Source organism: Corvus moneduloides, chromosome 6 (assembly GCF_009650955.1).
Source record: "Corvus moneduloides isolate bCorMon1 chromosome 6, bCorMon1.pri, whole genome shotgun sequence".
Taxonomy (NCBI): domain Eukaryota; kingdom Metazoa; phylum Chordata; class Aves; order Passeriformes; family Corvidae; genus Corvus; species Corvus moneduloides.
Window position 1 is genome coordinate 11,758,677 of NC_045481.1, and position 7,255 is coordinate 11,765,931.

General features: G+C 39.0%; 1 long non-coding RNA gene across 1 annotated transcript; it reads right to left on the bottom strand.

Moving 5' to 3' along the window:
* Positions 1-880: 880 nt before the first annotated feature.
* Positions 881-4,757, bottom strand: LOC116445817. The gene is made up of 2 exons (XR_004240893.1): positions 4,679-4,757; positions 881-4,048 (listed from the first exon to the last, which is right to left on the bottom strand). It is a non-coding gene; the product is annotated as an uncharacterized LOC116445817 (long non-coding RNA).
* Between the last annotated feature and the right edge of the window lie 2,498 nt (positions 4,758-7,255).

A 7,255-nucleotide genomic window follows, 5' to 3' on the forward strand; every position in this document is an offset into this window, starting at 1 on the left:
TATGTGGTAGTAATCAGTGAGATCACTGTGGAAATATAAACTAGCTCCTTGTAAAGCTAAAATAATGATCTATTCAGTAGCTATTAAGAAAATATACTTTTTCTGCTGATTCTCTGAAAGCAGTTACCTGGCAACTAACTATGAACCAGGACTACTGAACTGTTCATTTCCCACATAAGCACCTTCAATCATGAGGCCACAGATTCAATGCATTTGGTATGAATATCTCCCATTGCTCTCCATTTTCTTCATGGATAATATAAAAATTTGACCATTATTGATGTGTGCAAGTACTTGCTGTGCTGTCTGATCAGGCATCAAGTCCCTGCAGTTCCTCCAGGGTCTATTGCAGCACCATGGAGAACAGCAGTAGCAAATAATATCACACAGGTAAGGCATGAGATAGCTCCAAAGTGGTGCTCATTTCAGTACAAAAGCTGCCACAGGCCTTGTGGTTTTACACTCCCAAACTTGCTCACAGTGAGTGTGAGAGGTAGGGCAAGCTGCAAATAATTCCATGAAGTAGACAATAAACACATACAATGAGCTTTCCAAAGGCCAAGGGCTTCTTATGGCAGGATGTGACCTGCAGTAAATTGACTTGGAGATCCAGAAGAGCTGTTATTTCCCCTTCGAAACACGAAGATAGAAAACAGATATAAAAAAATCCTCACTGTTGACTCATCCAGGTATGTAAAGTTTAGACAATCCCTAAGGCAAGGCATTCATTTCTCTGGTCAATGAATACAAGGATTTGTATGGAAGAAGTGAAAATTAACTGTTATCTCACCTAAGAAAATATGTAAGCTACAGAACAGTAAATTGTCTCATTTATGAACTGGAACACAGTGTCAGAATAATCCTTTTATAATATTGTTCATTATTTGACTTAAAGTGCTATTTTGGCAATTACACAGAATTACATTTCTGCTAGATACTGTATCTCTGATTATTTAATATCCTGTTCTATTATATTCTTTCATACTATTGCAGTTTCAAAGTCTGCTTCTATGCTTCACTTGACTCTTTTTCTCAGTTTATGTGCGCTAATACATAGATTAAAACCAGCCTTTTCAGTCAATTAGTACTGGGTGTTTTTGTAAAATAGCCTATAACCTTGTAACATTTTTCTGTAATGAATTCTGTTACAGAACAATATATTACCCTGTATTTCAACTGAATCAATCAAAATGACTATAAAATTTATTAGCTTTAATGTGTTGATTTAAATTTCTCCTTAATTAGAAAAACTGACAATATGTTTGCTAATTTCCTATGAGCATGAGAAACACTTTTAATAATTCATCAAAATTTTCTCAGATTTACAGGTATACCATGGTTTGGTTTAATTTTTCCAAACAAAAATAACTTTGAAAGATTATAATAAAGGATTTAGTCCCAGAATTTTGGGGTTAATTTTGTCACATTCAGTTTAGATTTATTGAGACATCCACAGAGAGAGACCTGAGGCATAAGGCCAGAATGATGATAGGTGTTTTCACAATAAATTTTTATTTGTACTAATGTCTTAATTTTTTGCTTGCCTTCAGTTTTCACACGAGGAGAAAGTAACCCAAAAAAATCATGATGAGTTTTAGAGTATGTCATTGGAGATATTTAAAGCAGCCTACAGAGCTCTGCTGTGCCATCAGACAGTCTGTTTGTACAGACTTACAGTCACCGAGATTTTAAGAGATTGAAACTTGTTAAAAAGAGACAAAGGCAGAGAATAAGTTTTAACCCAGATGAAAGGGGTAATAGATCTGTCTGGCACCACGTTTCTCAGAGCACTTACGTTCTCTAGGACTTTTCTGATAGAGAACAGCTGGCTTCCCTTTTTCATTCAAGTAGAGGTGATTTGATAAACTTTACTCTTATGTTCATTTAATGACAAGAGTCTCCAGAAATGCAAAGCAACAGATCTTCAGCCAAAGTGCCACAGACCCCTCCACTCCAGTGGCTGAGAATTTGCTATGAAATACCTTTTCCCAAGGACATAAATGTGCAATTTTCTCTTAAGCATTATTAGAATGCCAAGGTGTCTGCATGCTGACACAAAAACGACATCAAATTCTGTATGCAGGGTTTGTAGGTAACTATGGCAGGAATTTTGATTTGATTAATTATTTCATTTGCTGTAAGTAAGAACAGAAAGAGTGAGTAAAAGAAGTGGCAAGTCCCCAACAGTGCAGTGAAGCAGAAGATGAAAAATGTCATTTTAATGAATGAAAACTGAAAGCAGAATGTAGACGACACAGAACACTGATCGGGGGAAAACAAAAGGCGCTGAAAGAAATCAGAGTGAGGCATATTGAATCACATATCAAAGCAGACAAGACTACCAAAATACTACTAGGGATATGGGGTACAATGCACCAGGAATAACAGACCAAAGCTATTATGAAATGGAAAGCAGATGCATTTTTGAGATGTTTTCTTACTCCAAATTAAGCTTTAAAAAAGGTACATAATCTCAATAATTATGAATAATGCAGGTCCCTTTTGTTAAGCTTTTTAGAAGTCTAAAATTTTTAAGTTTAAACCATGGCAAGCCATAACATAGGTCATTTTCAATTCAAGAGTTTCTAACTTCTTCACCCAAACTAGAAAATTAATCAAACTGAACCTTTCCCCTTCCAGCACTTTTAATTAAAAAGAATTTTCACTTTATAATCTATCACATAGCGTGATTATGCAGCTACTTAGAGTAATTTCCCCTTGTTTAATTTTAAAGTACTAATTGGCATCCTTTGGATTTTCATATAAAATTCTTATCCCCCATTCATGTTTGCAACCTTGTAATCTTTACAGACCATTACTATATGTCTCCTTAAATATTGCTTAAATTATGTAAATGTAGTCCTCTCCGATTTTTTCTTGGAAGACACTCCTCTCAGGACACTAACTGCTTCTTATTCTCTTTAAGGAACACCCTCCTCACCTTTCTAATGCTGAATACCATAACATTTTAATATGAACAATGAGCTGTTCAAACCCCCTATACAAAAGTGCAGTTCAAGGAAAGGAGAGGACCACACAGATTGGAGTGGCTTCTAATGACTGTACATGCTGATCTGTAAGCATTAAGTCATGGCATGTTGTCTACATGGTCTTGTATCAACATTACCAGAAGCTTTTCATTGTTTTCCCAATCTTCCCTCCATGTCTTTGAAAACAAACTTCATTGTTATAAAACAACTCTGGCTATTCAGTCATTCTTTACCAGACTGTCATTCATTCCAGCTTCTCTCACATTATTTTCTCTTTGGTATTTTCTTTTTGCTGTATTTTAGTAACTGAGAGGGTTTGTTCAGCTGCAGTTAAAAATAATAATTCGAATATTCATGCAATGAAAGGTTCTGCTGCTTTCGTACCCCACAAGACCTTAGACAGCAGCTTAATGTCCAGTGCAGCAAAGTTTTGGAAGGCTGTTGTTCCAAGAGCCCCTGAGGTCTCTCTTCCCCAGGCTCCTGCAGCCCCCGTGCTGCAAAGGGCACTTTGTTTTCTGCCAGATGGGAGCTCCTTAAGGATGCTGTCGGCCCCATATCCCACACCTGTGGGGAGTGGTAAAGCCCCTCCCACCCCCGCTTGCTGAGGCAAGGGTCATCCCTGCAGAATGTTACTCCATCCCAGAGTAGGGAGAACATCTTCATCTGCAAGGGCCAAAACAAGATGCATGGATACAAGATGCAACTGTTGGAAAATATCCTTGATGGGAGTTAAATGCCTTCTCAACAACACACCCATCACGATACATATGCACTAATACTCTAACCAGGATAATTCAGAAAAATTCTAATCTTTGAAGTCAGCTCTAATGAATAAATATTTAAATATATTCACCCGTCTCAATTTTTCCTTTGCAATTTATGAGTCAGAGCAGACACGCACGAGCTGCAGAGCCTCAGCAGTATTTACTACACTCAGATGAGCTATGACAGCGCTATGATTTAGAAGAAGAGAAACAGCAGCAAGTCCCAGAATCATTAAATTTGTAATGTCAATGTCAGCCAGAGTCCTTTCCCATTCCAGATCTTCGCATGTGACACTGCAAAACAGATCACAAGGAATAAAAGCATCGTCAGCACATAAGGGTTATAAATTTCAGTGGGGTCCCACTCAAGAGGTTTTTTGTTAAAGTAGAGCTTTTATTGTTACAGTAGAATTCCTCTTGGTCTGGAGACCAGTTGCATAGGGTGACATGAGGAGGAAGACCTACACTGAAAGTCCAGACAGCATAGAACCCCTCACCTCAAGAAACCACTGTGCCACCGACCTGAGGAGATGGGGACAACAGCAACAGCACTTCTAACTGATAAATTACTAGTGTCGAATCTGGTGGGATTATTTTTGGCAGGGAGATAAATCCAGGCTTATGTTCACTTGACTCAAATTTGACAATTTATTTCAATGGGCCTTCAGCACTTCACGATCTTTATCCTCCACAAATGAGGGAAATGCTCTTATCCCCAAAGCCCTGGGAGTTACACTAAGATGACATGTCTAATCCCAGAGAGATAGTAAGGAGTTATCTATTTTAGTGTTAGCAGATTTTAAGGCTCTTGGCCTTTTGCCTATGTTATAACTTGAGAAACAGATAAAGAACGAAAGCTCAAGTTCTCAAGCTCAGCCTCAGCACAGGAACTGAATCATCATTTTCTGATTCATCCCCACTTACCTGTGCTTACAGAGTCCACAATAGCCTGAAGGTGAGGAAGGAAAGACCTGACACCGGAAGTAAGAAAATTCAGAAATTAATCTGTGCATCCAAACTGTTAAAAGGCCAAATTATTTCTAAGACAGTCGTGCTTGTCTACAATAAAACTGGGGTTTTTTCCGTATTTTGCCCAGAGAATACATAGAATGCCAGAGAAAATATGTAACTGAGCTGAGAACTTGCATCTTTCTGTTTTGAACCAACTTGGATTTTCCTGACAAACTGCAAGGGTAGATAAGGGAATGGAGGCAGAGCAAGGATGATTGCTCTGTCAGCACAAAATGCAGTAAAACATTCCAGTCACAACATTTACTGTATTCCCCTGATTTTTAGGGAGCATTATGAAAAGTCCCAGGAAAAGGTTTTCAGAAACACATACCATTTTCTTTCAATCTTATTTTGGCTTTTTCCCCCACCTCTTTTTAAAGAGAAAAAAAAATCCTGTTTTGCAAGCTGCAGTGATATGGGGTTTTTTGCTAGAGCTGTCAGTCCTGCCTATAAAGACCTGACTTGTGTCAGTAGGGAAAAACAATCCTGAAATTAAATCAGTTTAACCGAATAACATTTGCTACTCAAGGAGAAATGGTCTAATTGAAAAGAATGCCAGTAAACAGCTCAGTACTGAGATTTCAGAGCCCAGAAAGCCAAGGTGTGGGAACACAAGAAATCCAGTGAAGTCACACTTTGCAAAGACCCTGAACAAGTATTTTATTTAAAATAGGTTTGGACTGCCTTTTACTTTTCTTTCATTCTCTATTGATGATGAAGATGAAATGCACTTTTTGGCACTCCAGATGACACCAATTAAACTTGATTTCTTGCTTCAGATCATAACTCCACTTGTCTCTGACTTCTAAGACTAGTTTGTTTTGAGCTTTAAATTTCTGCTTTGTTTAGAGAGAAAGTGTTGCTCCGACTCAAACACCCTAACTTTCAACTCATGAAAATGCACACACAAGTCCCAAGCCCTACCAAATAGGTAATTTGTCCAACATTTGTATTTTATCCTTATAAAAAGTTAGGGTAATTCTTCTATCTTTTTATCCTTTAAGCTTATGAAGAATGGATTGTCTCTCATTACTTGATTATACAGTACTTGACATAATAGTCTCTTGATTATAATTGCATATGCCATGCATATTCCATTACCTGCCTACCATTACCAAATACTATGGTTTCTTATCCTTAGTATTTTTTTCCCTTTTAATGTGAAATCTAGCATTTCCTATTCACAGGTCAGTCCCTGGGCTTCAACACCTCACACCTATGCATGCCTCATATAGAGAAATGAAGGGGACTATTTGAACTACCAGTATTTGAACAAAGTCCATTACCCTGGGCTCTCCCTTTCCCTTGCTAGGCCTTTCTCCTTGCAAAGCTTCTTAAACTGAAAGAGCAGAAGCCTCAGCATACAGTATTTGGAAATTACTACAGAACAGCTGGGCTCCACCTCATTTTTCCACAGGCACTGACACTGCATGTATCATATTTCTCAACACTCTGCAGTTTATCTTTATACTCGCAAGCCAAAGCTATTTATCAATCCACACACACAAAAAAATCTATTCAAAAGAAGGCACCACCCTGGCCACACCTACATTCTTCCATTAGTGCCATCCGCTCTAGCTGAACATTGATACTTAGGAATTGCTCTAGATATTCTCCTGCTGAGAGGGTAAAGTTTCACACAGCTGTTGAAAGAAATAGCTCTTCCTGGTGAAAAATAACCCAAACAAACAAAACAGGGAAGACTTCAGAGAAGCAAGACTGCTCAGAGAGCGCACTGGACTGGACTGGTGCAGCTGCTAAAGAGGTGATAAGGAAGTACCCCCCCATCTAAAAAAGGGCTTTCCACTTCATTGGAGAGCACACTCACTCTCTGCAGGAGCTGCACAGCTGGCAAGAGCCTGGGAGAAGCCTCATGACTGTAACATGGCTGGCAGACAGCAACTAGCAGTCTCTCAGCTACTCTTTCAGAGGCTGGTGACAGTCAGATTTTGATCACATTTGAACCAGCACAAGTCTCAGATGATGCCTTTAAGGCTCTCAGTTGCTCTACAGATGCTGTAGTAATAGCTGTATCCACACAGCAACATTTCCTCATTACATCAGTGATGGAGATTCCATGGGCTGTCCAGGCAGGTTTTGAAATCTGTGGCATGAATAGTGCAAGGGACTGGACAGCTGTGAATACTTGGTGAGAGTGGGAGGAGGTAAAATGTAAGGCAAGAACACAAGAGAGAGGCATGTCTCCATCTCATATCTTGGGGTACACAATCCTAGCCTAGGACTGCACAGCGACACAAAACAGACAACAGAATGAAGTGAGATTCATCAGAAAATATGGGAGAAACAGCAACCAAGCCTGGGAACCTCCCAGACCCTCAGGATCCAGACTACAGATATCTTTGCCATTAATATTGCTGAGTCTGCTGCCTGTTGTCCAAGAAATAGAGACTGGAAATCAAGAGAGGATTCTGTTTTCCTGAAGGCTCACAGGGCAGACCTGAGAAAATCATGGTGCCCCCTGATGTTGCA